The sequence below is a fragment of the Myotis yumanensis genome, unplaced genomic scaffold (assembly GCF_028538775.1).
Source record: "Myotis yumanensis isolate MYYU_CA2020_CCGP unplaced genomic scaffold, mMyoYum1.0.hap1 SCAF_1, whole genome shotgun sequence".
Lineage (NCBI taxonomy): Eukaryota > Metazoa > Chordata > Mammalia > Chiroptera > Vespertilionidae > Myotis > Myotis yumanensis.
In genome coordinates, this window is record NW_027223752.1 from 40,552,288 (window position 1) to 40,571,000 (window position 18,713).

An 18,713-nucleotide genomic window follows, 5' to 3' on the forward strand; every position below is an offset into this window, starting at 1 on the left:
GGGAAGGAGCCATCAGATGAGATGAGAAGGAAGTAGAGATGAGAAGGAAGTAGAGTTCTGCTGCTGCTATGAGTCAGAGCCTACCCTAGGCAACACATTTTAAAACAAGAAAATTTTATATTTGGCCAGTGCCAACTTCCCTTTCTGCACCCTTCTCCCAAGGATCTAGCACCCTTATGCTATCCTAAATGTTTCTTAACTTGTGGCTCCCCACTCAAGTCTCATATTCCTAATATGTTCCATGTCCTAGAATTAACTACCCCACCCACACTATTAGTGATTTGGGAAATATGGTCTTTGCACCACCTACATCAGAATATCTGGGGTGCGTGTTAAAAACAGATTTTTGGATCCCATTCTAGACCTCCTGTGAATCAGAACATCCAAGGATGGAGACTGGGAATATTAGATTTATAACAAAGTCCTTGAATCACATTTAGATTGGGCACCTCTGAAATGAAATTTCTTATTTCACCAGAAGAGCCAATAATGCAGAATATTATTTAGCCTTTAAAAAATAAGGGTAGCCCTAACCGATTTGGCTCAGTGGATAGAGCGTCGGCCTGCGGACTGAAGGGTCCCAGGTTCAATTCCGGTCAAGGGCATGTACCTTGGTTGCGGACAACATCCCCAGTAGGGGGTGTGCAGGAGGCAGCTGATCGATGTTTCTCTCTCATCGATGTTTCTAACTCTCTATCCCTCTCCCTTCCTCTCTGTAAAAAATCAATAAAATATATTTTAAAAAAAATAAGAGTAGTCTGCCATGTGTAACAACATGGATGAACCCATAATGGGGAGCTAGGGAGATTAGAAGATGTTGGTTAGAGAGTTAAGGAGTTGCAGCTGTGCAGGAAGAATAAACCTAGAAGTCTAATGTACAGCAAGATGATGACTATAGTTAATAATACTGTATTATAACTGCAAATTTACTAAAAAAGTAGATTTCAGATGGTAACGATGTGAGGAGATGAAAATGTCAATTGACTTGACTATAGCGAACATTTTACTATGTATGTGCTTATCAGAACATCATGTTGTGTACAAATATATAATTTTTATTTTTAAAAATAAAAGTAAATAAAAACCACAAGTGAAAAAGAGAGCCACTAGTGTAAGTCAGTGTTTTCCAAGCTTTGGCATGCACCAGAATCTCCGGTGGGCTTTTAAAAACCCAGATTACTGGGCCCTCACCCCCAGAGTCTCTGGTTTAGTAGGTCTGGGGTGGACCCCAGAATTTTCATTTCTAACAAGTCCCCTGGTGACCTTCATGCTGCTGGTTTGAGAAACACACTTGGAGGACCATTAATCTATTACTAGGCTCTGTGGAATTGAGATCTTTGCATTTTTAAAAGAGTACGCTTACTAGCCCAAATGGCTCTCAGGCAGTGGAGCATGGCAAAATGAAAACGGGAAAGACTGAGAGGGTTAGGACAGTTGGGCAGAGGTGACATCTTGAGGTCTAACTGGATTCCCTTCCGCTCTCCCCAAATCAGGTCTTATTCTCTGTACTCTAATCCCATCCCTTCCCCTAGTAGTCCCAATCGTGGTGACAATAAGAGGACAAGCTGGGTGGAGAGAGCAAGGGCATGGAATTGTTCCTTTCTGTGAATCTTCTATTGTGCCAATGTTTAAATTTATTTAATTTGCCAATGTTAGAATTTTCCTTTGGCCACCAGAGGGCTCTCCTAACATTGTATAAACGTAGACTGTCCCAGTGGAAGAGAGAAAGGGAAGCCATCCTTGACCGAAAGGACTGGATAGAGTGTTTTGACAAAATTTGCCATTAGGGAGTTTCTACACTATTTTAATTATTAGGGTTTCCCCTGAACGTATAATAAAATTTAAAAATCACTAATTGGTAAGTAGAAAAGAACAATAAGTAAATGGAAGCTTGAAAGCGTGAGTGTTTACTGTAGATGCTGGAGAATAGAATTTGTAGTGTTGATAATTGCTAGATGTATGGGGCAGGGATGTGAGAATTACTGAGTTTTTAAAAGAGAGTAACTATTCTGGACTCAGAGATTTGGTTTGTTTTTCTTTCTAGACAAAACAACAACAACAAAGCAAAGACAAACATGCCTCCACTCAGAATTAATATTTCATAGTGAGATGCTTTTCCTATTGTGCATGAGGATATGAAGTACAAGCTCCAAATGTCTCTACATATTGGTTCTGTGGTTTGACTTTTTTATTAGACTTGGCAAAGTGAGGGACCTTTCAAGGAAAATCAATTGTGTAGACAATAATATTGTGCAGAGATTAGTTATTTTCAGAACATTAGAGACACAATAAACATCACATTGAGAACAGATGACATATTTTCTTTCATTCTAAAGAGACTTGTTCCTAAAAAATCAAGTAAGATAGTTTGGTTTGGGAAAGAATGGAATCAAGGCTGCTTTCATGGGTAAGTGACTTGTGCAGTCACACAGGGCCCTGTCCTTAGAAGGATCCCATGCTGGTTTAATGCTCTTCTGTTGTCTTTTTGAAATCTTCATAATTTTTGAACAAAGGGACCCACACGTTCATTTTGCACTGGACCCTGAAAATTATGTGTTGGTCCTGAATGGACGAGATGATTGTCTTCCACCCTCCTGTTTGGCTTTTATTTAGAAAAGTAGTTCTTGTCCTTGGTTGCACTTTAGAATCACCTGGGGAGTTTTGGAAACTTCAGGCTGCACCCGTACAGATCACATCACAGTCTTCACTGGTGGGTTCCAGGCATTGGTATTTTAAAAATTCCTCGGGCGATTCCAGAATGCAGCACAGGTTGAAAACTGTGAGTTTGGAGGCTAATTTCCAGAACCTTCCTTCCATACCAGTCTCCCCTGTTTGGACTGCCCTTGTGGTTTAACGGACTTGCAAAAGTCCACACAGGCTTTGTGTGTTAGAAGAGCAAATTGTATGAAGTTTGAGTTACTTAGATGATGTGTTTTATTTTTATTACTCTTACTTTAAAGATTGTGGAATTACAAAGAAAGCCATCTTTCTTAAATATAGGTCCAATCATCCTTGTTTCCTTTAAAATGTAGTCTTTATTCTGGAAAAACAAAGAACAACCCAACCTCAGATATTTAGATTAAACCTGAAAAGGGGACTACATAGACTTTCCTCTCCTCTGCTAATGGCTGAATGTTCACTGAGCGCCCTGCCCTGGCTGGGCCCGCATCGGGTTTCATTAAATGTCTCTTTTCTAACTGAAGGGTTTCTGGGGACACTAATTGTTTTTCCTTCATGAGTCACCTGTGGGCTTTGACAATAATCTAGGAGCGTCTGGTCCCAATCCTTCTGGATTACAGGAATTGAAGGTCCCAATTAGAGACCTGGGGTCCTGCAAGGGCAGATCCTTTAACCTTAATTCACTGGGGGCCTCCTGCAAACAGAATTGTTTTGCCGCCTCCAACCTTCTTGTTCCCTTACAAGTCAGCACACAGGGAACTGCTTTCTCCTTAGTGTATTTTCTTAAATGTATGCCTACATACAGGTAATTTAGGGATTAATTCCGACCCTGGATATTATATTAGGAGTTGTATGAAATCTTTCCTCTTGTTTAGCTTTTAATTGAGCATTAAACAGAGAGTCACTTAATGGCAAAGTAAGGAACTGTTTAATGAAAATATTAGTAAGCTGAAACCCAAAGGGAGATGAAAAATAGAATAATCCTTTCGCTCTTGGAGCTCGGAGATTCAGACCCACAGGGAGGCAGCATTTTACTGGTATGATTTATGGCCCAATTAGAAATAAGAGATGATGGTGAAGCTGAAATTTGGAATAAGGTATTTAGATATTAAATAGTTTCTCTTTCGCAAATAGTCATTGCGAAATTAATAATCTAAATAATTTATGTATATAACTTCAGCTTTTGAAAAGCAAATTTGTTTTTGCATATATCATCCTCTGAATTGAAATGTGTGTTTTTCAGTTCATGAAAATATCATTTAATGAGCACCTACCCAATATCAGATATGATGCCAGATGCTTTACATACATTATCCCGAAACCTGAGAACAACCCTGCAAGGTAGGGATTGTTGTCCCATGTTAGAGATGAGGAACTGAGCCTTGGAGAGGCTAATCCCCTGGTCACACAGCCTATGAATGTCAGACTAGAACTCTCAACTACCTCTAATCTCTAAACTCTGCTTCTTTCTACTAGTCTTGCAGGTATAGAATTTTTTAAAAATTTATGGTAAAAATATATGTAACCTAAAATTTGCCAATTAAATCATTAAATGTACAAATCCATGGCATTAAGTGTATACACATTGTTGTGCAACCATCACCACTCTCCATCTCAAGAATTTTTTCTTTCTCCCAAACTGAAAGTCTGTACCCATCTATAATAATAAAAGCGTAATATGCTAATTAGACCAGACAGCCAAACAACCTTCTGGACGTCATTCCTGACATTCTTCCAGATGAAGCCACAGCAGTGGGGGCCGAGGCAGAGGTGGTTAGGGGCGATCAGGCAGTCAGGCAGAGTGGTTAGGGGCGACCAGGCAGACAGGCAGAGTGGTTAGGGGCGACCAGGAAGGCAGATAGGCAAGCAGTTAGGAGTCAGCAGTCCTGGAGTGCAAGAGGGTGCAGGCCGGGCTGAGGGCCCCTCCACCCCCGTGCATGAATTTCATGCACTGGGCCTCTAGTTAAACAATAACTCCCCAGTTCCTCCTCCCCTCAGCTCCTGGGAAGCACTATTAGACTTTCTGTCTCCATGAACATGACTAATCTAGGTGCTTCATATATATAAAATCCTATAATATTTATGGTTTTGTGTCTGGCTTATTTCACTTAGCATAATGTTTTCAACACTCATCCATGTTGTAGCATGTACAAAAGTACACCCTTATGGGGGGAATGGGAAAGAAATACATCCCAAACCCCCAGTGGGCACTTGAAATCTTGCATAGTACCGAACCCTGTATGTACTATATTGTTGTTTTTTTTCTATACATACCTATGATAAAGTTTAATTTATAAATTAGGCAAGTAAGAGATTAACAACAATAACAAATAATAAAATAAAACAGGTCTATAAAATATACTATAATAAAAGTTATGTGAATAAGGTCTTGCTCTCTGTATGATAACTGACTGATAACCAAGTAACGTATAGGTAGATACACTTAGTAGCCCTCCAATGTGGACCTGCTAAACAAAGGGATGATCCACATCCTGGGCGGGACAGAGCAAGATGGCTTGAGCTTTCATCACAATACACAGTATGGCATGAAATTTAAAAATTATAAATTGTTTATTCCTGATATTTTCCATTTAATATAAACCTAAAATGGCTCTAAGAAATAAAACTTATTAATTTTAAAAAATGGTATTTAGCCCTGGCTAGGTAGCTGAGTTGGTTAGAGTGTTGTCCCAATAGGCCAAAGTTTTGGGTTTGATCTCCAGTCAGGGCACATACAAAAATCAACCAATGAATATATAAATAAGTGGAACAATAAATCAGTGTTTCTCTTCCACTTTCTATCAAATCAATAAATTAAAAAATGTTTTTTTAAAAAAGCATATGCTGTTTGTGTTCATATGTCACCCAAAAAAATTTAATAATTTTTTTTAAAAAAAGCATATGCAAGATCCAGCACAGGGATATGGAGAATATACTTAAGAGTTTTTACTTTAAGCTCTTTCCATCTGGCAGTCCTAAGGTTGATCATGACAACCTGCAAGATACTGGTGCCAAAAGACACCCCCTTGCCCACTTTGTGAAGACAGAAAACAATGTTGTATCCAGAATCTCTGGGAGAAGTGCTTCAAATCAAAAGATGAGAGGGATAAGTGGGTGGATGAAGTTAGATGGTTAAGAATCAAACTGGTAGCCAAAACCGGTTTGGCTCAGTGGATAGAGCGTCGGCCTGAGGACTGAAGGGTCCCGGGTTCGATTCCGGTCAATGGCATGTACCTGGGTTGCGGGCACATCCCCAGTGGGAGATGTGCAGGAGGCAGCTAATCGATGTTTCTCTCTCATCGATGTTTCTAACTCTCTATCTCTCTCCCTTCCTCTCTGTAAAAAATCAATAAAATATATTTTAAAAAAAAAGAAAAGAATCAAACTGGTAGACCTGAATCCATTTATGAAGATATATAACAAAGGAGTAAGAAAGTCCCCAAAATTTCAACTAGTCTGTGATAAGGAGATGATGAGAGATTGTCAAGTCCCTGGAGGCCATTCTGCCACTTCAGAGCCAGAGGATTCTGCAAAGGAACATGAGGTTTGTGGCCACTAAAATCCACTCTTGTTCTCTTAGAATCTGTTCTCATTTGGAAATACTTTCAAAATACATTTTGCGTTAATAAATGATTTTGGAAGTGTGCACATGCATATTATCTTTCCTGCCACATGAAGAGAAAATTAACTGTTTTATGCTTTATTAATAATTGCTGATTAAATCTTCAACTTTCTAAAGAAAACCCCGCCACCTGTGACTATCAGATATACATCAAACACATCAGAATTTAGGGGAATGAGAGTGAGGAATGGGAATAAATGGTCTAAATAAATAAAACCAGAGATGGCCTTGCACAGACTGATGAATAGTGGTGTGCCCTGAGCAGAGGATGACTCCCTTAACATCCATAGTGGCTTTTAAAAATTATCTGTTCATTCCCATTTGGGGTGGAAAGTGGCATATCAGAATCTTTCAGATATGTTGGGGTGGGTCAAAAGCTAAAGAGGAATGAATTAGACAGTCTTTCCAACTATAAACTTGTCCAAAGTAGTTTGCTGTAGGGTGAAGAATGTTGGATTGGGAGTCAGAAGTGAGTTTTGCTTAGGCTACTGCAACAGCCCAGGCAAGAGATGAAAGCCTGAATCAGGTAAGTGATAGCAGGGTTAGTGCAGGAGACGCCTTGGAGGCTGAATCATTAAAATTGGAGGTATTATTGGGTTTGAGGGGTGAGGAAGAGGGGAAAAAATCAAGGATGAGTACATAATTTCTGTTTTGAATGGCTAGGAAGATAGGAAATACAGGAGAGAGGGAGTTTGGGAGCAGGGTAGGATGAATTAATTCAGTTTGGTTGTATAGAGGCTGAGGTGTGTGGAGGTTAGGAAAATGTACGTCAAAGAAGCTGCTGAGCTGACCAGAGGTAGTGTGACCAAGAGCTCCCTCTGAATGCTTCCGCACTCTGACACCTGGGTCAGTAAGAACCAGGTCAAACCGCCCATGCGCTGCTCCTGGCCGGTGACTGGGCTTTGCAGGAATACTGAACAGGTCCCCTCCCCAGGTAGACTTAGAATTTTGCTCCTTTAATCAGCAGCATTGGCTTGAGGACTCTTCATCAGCTTTGCCATAATTTCTTAGAGCTGCATAGCAGCCTAAGGCTCTTCCACTCCACCTTCCTTCCTACCTTATTCCTAAAGGGGAAAGCTAGTCTAACAGCTTTCCCAGCCTCCCCAGCTTCCTCCCCAGTTTCCCTTACCAGTATGACCCCCAGTTCACCTCTTGCCCATCTAATCCTGTTTCGGCATCTATTTCTCAGACAACGCCATACTCACACAGGGTGTTACTGGGGCATCTACTTGGAGATGCACACCTCACAATTACAAATATAGGTTGAGAGATTTAGAGAGGTTTTGTCGGTTAGAGTGCAATTAATTGAAAACCCAGCACAAACTGGCTTAAACGATAAGAAACTTCATAATCTCACTCGACAGGAGTCCATAGCGAGGGTGGTTTCTAGGCACAGCGTGGTGAGGGCTCTGGCTCCATTTCTTTGAGACACTTTGGTTCTTCTCAACTCTGTGTGTGGACTTTGTCCTCAGGCAGCTCTCCTTCCAGCCTCAGCTCACATATCTCACTCTTACTCTGTGGAAGTTTACTCAGTCGACCTGGTGAGAAGCCATTTCTCCTCCTTTGAAAAACTTGAATGTCTTAATTCAGGCTACTGTAACAATAATACTGTAGACTTGATGGTTTAAGCAACAAACATTTATTTCTTACAGTGTGAAGGCTTGGAAGTCCAAGATCAAGGCACTGGGAAATCCTGTATCTGGTGAGAACGTGTTTCCTGGTTTATAGATAGCTACCTTCTTACTGTATCCCCATTTTGCCTAGAGAGATAAACTTTCCCATGTCTCTTCTTATAAGGGCACTAACCTCATTTCTGAGGGTTCCATTCTGAAGACCTAAATACTTCGCAAAGGCCTAAATAACCATACCTCCAAATAGCGTTACACTGGATTTAGGACTTCAACATATAGATTTTGTGGGACACAAATATTAATCTAACACTTGAATCTAATAGGCAGTATTTTATTGTGTTTGTCAAAGCTAATTGTTTACATGGCTGCTCCCTCTAGATTTGAAGGGAAAGTAGAGACTATGTTCTATTAACTCTTATCCCTATGTAATGCTATGCATATAGTTGTTAGTGAGCATTTATCCAGTTAAATTTACTGTCATTTCTTTAAATAGAGACATGGAAATGGAATCTGTGTTCGAATTCATTTAACAGTTTGAAGTAATTTAGAAAAGGAGGTACATAGAAAAAATTTGAAGTTTATACATGGCATATAGTCTCATTAGATAGTGCAACTCTGCACTGATGTTGATAAACTGCAGGAAGATATAATGAGGATGTGGGCAAGTGAGTTAAGATAAAACTTGACATTTAGGGATGATTTACACCTAACTACTGTTATGGACGGACTTGTGTTCCCCCTCCCCCATGTTAAAATCCTAACTCCCATTGTGTCTAAAATTGGCGATAGGGTCTTTAAGGAGGAATGAAGGTTAAGTGAAGTCATAAGGATTGGGCCCCAATCCCATAGGACTGGTGTCCTTATAAGAAGAGGAAAAAACAACAGACTACTATGTGAGGACACATCAAGAAGGCACTGTCTGCAATCTGAGGAGAGAATCCACATCAGAAACCAAACCAACCCTGCCAGCACCTTGATTTTGTACTTCTGTTCTCCAGAACTGTGAGAAAATAAATTTCTGTTGTTTAAGCCATGCAGTTTGTGGTATTTTGTAATGGTAGTCTGAGCAGACTAATAAACCCACTGAGTCACTAAGATTAAGTGATACTAAAATCTGGAGTCCATAAACAAGAGTCCTATATAATAAAAGCTTAATATGCTAAGTGTCTGGTCGTCCAGCCATCCATTCAACCAATCAAAGTGTAATATGCTAATGATATGCTAAGGTCACTCAACCGCTTGCTATGACGTGCACTGACCACCAGGGGGCAGATGCTCCGACTGGTAGGTTAGCTTGCTGCTGGGGTCTGGCAGATTGGGACTGAGCGATACGGGCCAGACATGCCCTGGAGCCCTCCCGTGGTTCCTCCCCAGCTGGCCAATCTCCCTCGTCCCTCCCTGGCCCCGATCGTGCACCAGTGGGGTCCCTCAGCTTGGCCTGTGCCCTCTCACAATCCGATCCTGCAGGCCAGGCCAAGGGACTCCACTGGTGCATGAATCTGTGTACTAGGCCTCTAGTTATATATAATAGGGAGATAGATAGAGAGATGCAGATAAAGATAAAACATATATGACTGCTTAGTATGTACTAGGCCCTATTCTAGGCACTTTGCAATGACATAAGATTTGTGTTATTATTAACTCCATTTTACAGATGATGAAACTGAAACCCCCCAAAATGAGTAACTTGCCTAACGTCATAGAACTGGGTTTCAAAGTGACTCCAGACTGTGCTCCTCATCACTAACCATTATAAAAGGCTGTTCAAGAGCAATATGATGTAAACCAGTGATTTTCAACTGATGTGCTGAAAGAATTTTTAAAACATGCCATACCTGATATATAATTAGGGGCACTGACCTCTTTTCCCTTAGATTGTCAAATAAGAAAATGACAACAGCCAACACAATAGCCGCCCAGTATGAATGAACCAAAATTTTACCTATTTTTTTGTCAGATTGGCAAAAATATTTATTTTTTGGTGTGCTGCAGAATTTTAGTAATTAGTTTACGTATACCATGAGACAAAAAAGGTAGAAAATCGCTGATGTAAACCAAGTATGTAATTTACATTTTTCTAGGAGCCACATTAAAAAAAGTAATGAGAAACAGGTAAAATTCATATCTTTTATTTAACACAATATATAAAACATATTATAATTTAAATGTGTATTTAACATAAGCAATTATTGAGATATTTGCATTCTTTCTTTAATGTGAAGTCTTCAAAATCCAGTGTATATGTTAAACTTACAGCACAAATCTCAAGCAAAATGTGTATTACATTTCAAGTACAAAACAGCTATCTGTGGCTGCGGTTACTGTATTGGACAGCACATGTACAGAAGGCACTATAGCTTAGTAAGAAGCCTGGACCAGATACTGCAAAGTTCCTACTTTATATACACATAGTTGTAATTCTTCTAGTTTTCTTGAAAGATGTTTTAATTATCACAGTACATTACTAGTGTTGTCTTGAATTGCCTGTGGTTTTAAATTGCACCTATTAGTGTATTTATTAAAACATTTATAGAACTGCTGTTATTTTTCTTGAGAATATATGTGTGGTTGACATTTGGTTAATATCTAGTTCCTTATTCCCTAGTAAGTGGGAGCATGTAGAGTAGGATGACTTTCTGATCTTTTCCCCACCTAAATAGTTAGAAAAAAAGAAAAAGAAAACCACTTGAGTAGATGGATCATTGGCCTGACCTAGCCTAGCACTGGTTATTTTTTGTTTTTATTTTTCATTTTTAGCAATGGTTGTTTTTGAAAATAATGTATAACAAGACACAATTGTGAAATGTAGTTAAGAGAGATTCTATGACAGTGGAATAGAGTAATGCTGACCAGTTTACATAAATCCATTATGTTGAATACAGCAAAACTGCCCTCTCATGATGGTTTGAAAGTGTTTCTGAAGGGGTCTTTTTTCTAACATTAGCTTAACTCCAGTGTTATAGAGAACTTTTGTTGTTGTTTTTTAAAAACCAAGTAAAAAAGAGTTTCACCGTGTTATAATGACCACATCCCTTCAAGACTTTTAAAAAAATGATTTTAGCCGAAACCGGTTTGGCTCAGTGGATAGAGCGTCGGCCTGCGGACTGAAGGGTCCCAGGTTCGATTCCGGTCAAGGGCATGTATCTGGGTTGCGGGCACATCCCCAGTAGGGGATGTGCGGGAGGCAGCTGATCGATGTTTCTAACTCTCTATCTCTCTCCCTTCCTGTCTGTAAAAAATCAATAAAATATATTAAAAAAAAAAAAAAAAGAAAAAAAAAAATGATTTTAGATGATCTTCTGTTTCACTACATACCCAATTATTCTCTCTAGGTTCTAAGGCTGAGTGTATAAATGTAATGGTTCCCATTTGCCTTGTAACTGTAGTTAGAATTGGTTCTCTAAAGCAAATGTTTCTACTCCTTTGCTTCAGCTTTACCAAATGATCTGAACTGAAGCAGTCTTTTAAAATGGCTGTGATGCACTCAGTATTTTCAAAAGCAAAGCACTGCAACCATTTAGTTTCTTCATCATTATTACAATGTGTCCAGTGGCTCTTCTTGTAGATTAATGCATGAGCTTCCATTAAGCGTTCTCTAAACCCACTCATAAATAGGCCAGTCTATTGTCCTTTTTGCTAAGTATTCACATGTAAGACTTGAGAAATATTCAGAAACATCGCCAACCAGGGAGGAAAAACCCATACACATCAGCTTTGATAAGAAAAAGGGGCTCTCTAGAAGTTCTTAGGAGCCTCAGGGGGTCTCCAGAGGGGTGTAGAATAGACAACCAGGAAAAACAGCCAGGAATTTGGAGAGCTGACAGTAGCGCTCCAAAACTCCCAAATGGTTGGCAGTAAAAATATTAAGAAAAATAAACAAGATTTTTTTTACTCGTTCACATAACTAGCAAGTCTGAGGAAGATCTGACCTTGGGCATGCCGTCCAGGGTCGTAAGCAATGCTTTCATGATTCGCTTTCCTTATCTGTTTATTATCTCTGCTCCTTTCTACCTGGTTTCATTCTTTTCTACTATATGTGGCATTTCTCATTATGGCAGAAATATGGTCTCTGACAATGCAGGAGTCATTCATTGCCCCACAGCTTCAACTCAAAGGGAGAGAGAAAACTATCCCTTGGCCCCCAATTTGGAAAATTTCATGAATATTGATCGTTCTGGGTTTGATTCTTTGCTAAACTGGGCATTCGGGCCACTGTTTCCAGGGAGCTCAGCCTGGCTCACAGGCCTGGCCCTCGGTGGTGGTGATGGGGACGGGGGGACACTGTGATTAGTAGCTCCAGCAGATGCACACAGAATGGGGGAGAGGTGATACTTCAAATTGGAATAGTGCAAAGATGAAAATAGTTACATGTTTTCCAAAGATGTTTAAGAAAGCACAAGTAGCTAAGGATTCTAATAGTTCTGGAAGAACGCTTTTCAAATTTGGAGATTTTATAAAGCAGTTTCCACTTCAGTAGGTTTGGGGTGGGGCCCGAGATTTCACATTCCTAATAAGTTTTAGAGACCACCCTTGAATCACAGTAGTCTAGAAGGCATTTGTCAATTGTGTATAATTTTACAGTATTTGTTCAGCAGAAAACTGAAGAAAGTTACCCATGTGAGGTTGAATTTCCAAGGTTTTCAATTTAATTATTTGCATTATTCTTCATCTGGAGCACTGTCATAGAAAGTGTGATGCTCTTTTGGGCAATACTGTTTTGTGATTTGTTAAATGCTCTCGTCTAGAAGGAGAGCAATGGTTAGCACCCTTACCTTGAACATAATTTTGAGAAATGCTAAAGGAAGAGACATTAGGAATATATTGTTCTCCTTAAGACATTACATAGTGTGAGAAAGAGAAGGATGTGGGGTGAGGGCTGGGACTGTGTCCGTGGTAGGATGATACACTCACAAGGCAAGGCTGAAAGAAGCCTTGATGTGGGCAGTGGGAGGAAGTTCCAGTGAGCTGGGCATGGTTTCTAGGTGATCAGCATGAGAGAGGCTTGGTAACCAGTAAGAGGGCTCCAGCTCCAGGGCTGGGTTTAGGGACAGCATTCAAGTGATGCGGGTGGGGGTGGGGGATGACAGTGGACACTGGCATGAGTGAGGTAAAGATCACAGTAAAGTATAGAAACTGGGAGAGTGGGCAGATGATCAAGGTAAATCTTTAAGGTACTAGAACAGGAAAAAGGCAAGAGTTTAGTTACAGAAGCACAGTTGAACTCCATCCTCATACCAAATCTGAGGTATAAGATGGAAAACAGGCTGGCTTGATGTCCATTCCCTTAGTGCTGAACTAGAGCTTTGTTTTCAGATCTCAGGCTGGAGAGAATAGAAGTCTCAGAGCTTAAGGGAGTAGAGGGAGTAAGCCTGCACCAGCCCTGATCAAAAGGTCCTAGATAGAAAGCAAGGATGTATGGAGAGGAAATCGTGCACGTTTTCACATTTGGAGAAAGCTCCATGATTTTTTATGGGTAGCTATTTATTGAGATTTTATAATGACTAAGTCTAGTCATTGTTAATATTTCAAGTTGAGAAAGAAATGTGTTCTCTCCACCAGAGTGTAGTGATAGTTGGTAGACAAACAGATTTGTAATCCAGAGTCTGTATTGCTGCTCATCTGTCCTGCAAAGAGGAGTCAGTTCAATCAATCTATTGAATCTGAGATACTTACTTTAAACTATAGTTATTTCCTCTTGGCCCTTGGATTAGCTGCAAAGGAACCAACCTAAAATACAATTTGAAAGCCTTACTAGTTTTTACTTCTTTGGACTTATTTCTTAAAATAACAAGGTTTGGGATCAAAAGGAGAAATCTGATTGGTTATCTCCCCAGAGTAGATAATGCAAATAACCAGGAATGTAATATATTTGTCTTCAAAATTCAAAAATGTCTACACCAAAAATGTCTATCGAGAGGGCATTCTCTAATAATATATAGGAAAGTGTGAGGACTTTAGACTCCATGGGGTACTTGTTTCTTCTCTAACCCCACATGCAAAATATCTGCCACCGCTTTCACTCTGTACCCATTCACCCCTTCTCTCCAGTCGGCATTGAGTGCTCCTGCTGAACCAGCTCCCTTTGGAAGCCTTCAGAACTTGCTCTGAGATGGGGAGGGCCCCTGGGACTTGCCTCAAATTCTGATTCTACATAGCAAGGGGAGAAAAGAATCAGGAGTAGTCTTTATTGCCATATCTTACTCGAGATATAAAACAGTCATGGGTCTTTGACTTCCTTGGGATAACTGCTAATCCCCTTTTGTAGAAGAGGGAGAGCAAAGAACATAGGCAGAAGACAATTGCAATCATTCAAGTTTAAGAAGTAATTCAGAGGCAACAACACATTATTTTGTGGCAGAGACTCGAGAGTAAGAAACAGTACATTTTAAAGCGTTCTAAAAAACATTGACTTGTGTAATGCCACATTAACAAGTAGGTACAAATTAAAAAACAATATGCCCATGGTGATTCATGGTGACTCAGCTGAAGTAATTTGGTAATCCTAATGTTCTTTGATGTCCCTCTTTTTGTGTGTGTGAGGGGAAGAGGAAATCAATTTAATGTTTTTCATTTAGGTGAATTAAAATTAAGCAAAATTACTTTTCTTGGTTTTGGCACTTTGATTTAACAAATTAATAAGCACATGTCTTCTGGATACTCCCACCTGGGAGCACAAACATGCTGAGCCTCCCTATAAAAAAGAATGTATTGACCCCAGAATAGGTGACAATATATTTTTTTTACTTTTTATTCTGTAATAATTTTAGTCATAGAAAATTTGCAAAAGTAATACAAAGATTTTGATTTTATATATGTCATGCAGCTTTCCCTAATGTCAATTACTTACATAACCACTGTACAACAGAAAACCCAGGAAATTAACATTCATATATTACTATTATCTACATTATTAACCTATTGTAAGTTCACCAGTTTTTCTCTAATGTCTTTTTTTTTTCCTGTTTCAGGATCCAGTCTAGGATGGTACATTGCATTTAGTTGTATGTCTCTTTAGTCTCTGCAGATCTGTGACATTCTTTAGTCTTTCCTAACCTTGACACTTTTGAAAAATACTAGTTTGTAAAATGACCCTCAATTGGGTTTGTCTAATGCAGTGATGGCGAACCTTTTGAGCTTGGCGTGTCAGCATTTTGAAAAACCCTAACTTAACTCTGGTGCCGTGTCACATATAGAAATTTTTTGATATTTGCAACCATAGTAAAACAAAGACTTATATTTTTGATATTTATTTTATATATTTAAATGCCATTTAACAAAGAAAAATCAACCAAAAAAATGAGAGTTCCCGTGTCACCTCTGACACACGTGTCATAGGTTCGCCATCACTGGTCTAATGTATTTTAGTGATGGAATTATGCATTTTGATAGGAATACTATACAAGTCATATTGTGTTCTTCTCAGACATTATAACAAAGTACATGATATTGATAAGTCTTATTATTGGTAGCATTAACCTGGCTCACTTAATTTTGTCATGTCAAGTTTCTTCACTGTAAAGATACAATTTTCCCTTTTGTAACTGAAAACTATCTTTGGATAGTTTGAGAATAGGCTAATATCCTTTTTTCACCTTAAACTTTAGCCCACTGATTTTTGCATCCATTGATGAACTTTGTCTGCAACGATTATTACTGCAGTATTTCCCTAATAGTGACTTTGTATTTCTTATTCTCTCTACATTTATTAAATTCTTCCATAAGGTAGAACTTCCTTTTCTTCCTCATTCATTTATGCAGTTGTTTATACTAGTATGGATTCATGATGTTTAATGTATTTTATGGATTATAATCCAATACTATCACTATTTATTTAATTACTCAATTGTTTCAAATTGGCCATGTGGGGGTTGGCTCCTGTATACTTTTGACCTACCTCATTCTTTCTAAAGAACTTCTTTGTTTTCTGGTACCAAAATATTATCTAGACTTATCCTACCCCAGCCCTGGAATCAACTGCTTCTCTAAGGATCCCTGATTCCTTGTGTGGGCTTTGCCCAGGGGTCCTGCATTGCTCTATGTCTTGGTGGACAGCCTTTTGCAAGTGATGCCCTCCTATATGTACTTAGTTTCTTTCCCTGACTTTGGCCTTGAAAGGTCAATTCCCAGACACAAATTGACCTGACAAATAGCAAATGAACCTCTCCTGGTGTTTTATTGTGCCCCAAGTTTCCCTCTGAACTATGGATTTCTTTCCTTTGGCTCTTGGTGTCTCCTAGTGACTTTTTGCCATTATCTTCTTATCTGGCTGGATCCCAATATTGGAGCTTACTCTTTTATTCACTGTACTGACTGACCCTGATACCTTCTTGCTGGGTCCAGCTCACTAGGTGGCATAGTTGAATGCTATGGAGGACTAAACTTTCCAGCTACCTTTAACTGTGCGGATTAGACTGAGAGGTTGGGGTAGGATGAATTTGTTTCTCTCTCTGGCCTTGGAGAAAAGGGCAGGTTGAATTCTTAGGGGTAAAGATATCAAAGCACTCTCAGTGAATGGCTGGCCCTGGGAAGTGGAGCCAGGCCAAGGGCCCTACGAAGGACTGGGTAAGGGCTCAGTCTGTAATAGTCACTTCTAGTAGCAATAGTATTTCCTGCTTAGTACTTCCATTCTGTTATCCTCTAACCAGTAAGTAACATTTTATTCAGAAGTTGTGGCTTCGCATTAGCCGTACTTCAGGGATTTTAGTGGAGTTCCCCCCACATGGATGAGTCAGAGAGGCAGTTACAGTGGGAGGAGCGTAAGTAGAGATAGCTATGCTTGGTGGTGTGTCAGCCTCACACAGGAGCAGGAGTTTCATATCATAGCAGAAAAACATAAGCACACTTACTAATATTGCACAATCTGGAGAACTTTTAGAGATATTTTCCTTCAATCAAGCCACTGTTTATACAAGTTTCTTGTGTATCACTCCAGAGTTTATTCATTTTCCTACCTTTTAAAAATCCCTGGCACCCTTTAAAATTCACAATCTTTCCCTAGCAATCAGTGGGCCATTCCTTCTTTTGTTTTTCTTTTGGAAAAAAACAACACTTTAAAAAAAAAAAAACCTTCAGATTATTCTAACTAAAATTTCCTGAACTGAAACATAGATTCTATATATCCCTTAGTTATGTTAATTCATCCATTTAATTCATTAATTCAGCAAAAATCTATTGATTTTCTGTTGTGTCAAAAAGACCCTGTATTCAGTTCTTACGGGATTACGAAGATTAAATATCTTGCCCTTGAAGAGCATATAGTACATTAGGAGATATAAGATATGAAAATAAATAACCATGAGAGAGATGTATAAAATGCCGCAGCACTTCAGAGAAGGAGAGCTTAGTTAAATCCTACGGATCAAGGAAGGCTCTGGGAGGAAAATGGCCTTTCAGTTCAGGCATGAAAGTTGGGTCTATTGCCTGTAGAAATGAGGTGAGGGAAAAGGAAGGACATTCTAGGTTATATATTAGCACTTCTGTTTGCAAGTGAAAGAAATTCAAAGTAGCTTAAACAAAGAAAGAAAAAGTAGGAGAATGACATATTAGCTCCTGTAAACAAAACCAGAAAAGACTAGGGTGGAGCTAGCTTCAGTGCCATTCTAAGAGTAAAAAAAGAGTTGCCCCTCTGCTTCTAATTCAGAACTATTGGTAAAGGACTGGCCCAGGTTGGTGATTATAACCCTCTGTGAATTGGGGAGGAAAGTACTATGTCGGTGGCCTCACCAGAAAACACAATGAATTGGAGAGGAGCAGTTCCCTATGGGTGCTGCTATTGGAAGATGGTAGGAAAGGATGCAGGGCAGTCAAAAAGTATCATGTGCAAAGGCATGAAAACAGCAAATTGTAGGTCACATTCTGAATATGGTGGGAAGCTCAGTTATGTTTCAGAGAAGGCTGGGACTGGTGTGAGGGAAGTGAGACATTTACTGTCTAGTGCAAAATTTAAGGATATACTCACTCTCAGATGTCAACCCTGAACTGACAGGACTTTGAGGGGGAAAGAGTACCTCCTTAAATTTTGTATGTTAGACACCTTGCTTGCCTCAACCTAATTCTGGCCCTGTTCAGAAGAAAGCGATGCTCAATAGTGTCGAAAATCAGTAGGTTGAAGTAGTTTGATGACCAAGTAGAGTGGCTGCTGAGGGGACAGTTTTGATGGAATGATGCAAGTAAAAGACAAATTGCAGGAGGTTAAGGTATATAGTGAAGAAATGAGGCAAAGAATGTAGGCTACTCTTTCTGAAATTTGGTTGCAATTCCTTACCATGATAGAGCTGGGGACCCAAAACATTTTTTATTTTATTTTTAATATTGGCAATATCTGGCCCAAAGTGCAGTTGTCTATCTCCATGGAATGACTTGAAAGGTTTCTGGCTCTCTCCCAACCAAAAATAATTTTCTACTAGCCTGTTAGTGATGTCTGAATTGCTACCATTAGTGATATTGGGTTATTGAATTAAAGGATTATCTCCTAACAGTTAGTAAGTACCCTCCCAGGCTCCCATCTGTAGGTAATTCATTAAGCTTTTAGCAGCTATTTCTGTGATGTGAATTGGTTTATCTGATTTTGTGTGTGTGTGTGACAACTGAAAATAGATTTTGACAAAGGAAGGATAAGAACACGGAAGGGTTTTTGACAGTTTGGATGTGGTACCCATAAGGAGGCGAGGTGAAGCACTTCTAAAAGGGAAGGTAACCAGGTTCTAAGGGGTAATCTGCCTCGTGGTGTTCCCCAGGCCAGTTTCAATCTTAAACTCTCCCTCCCCATATCAATGAATCAT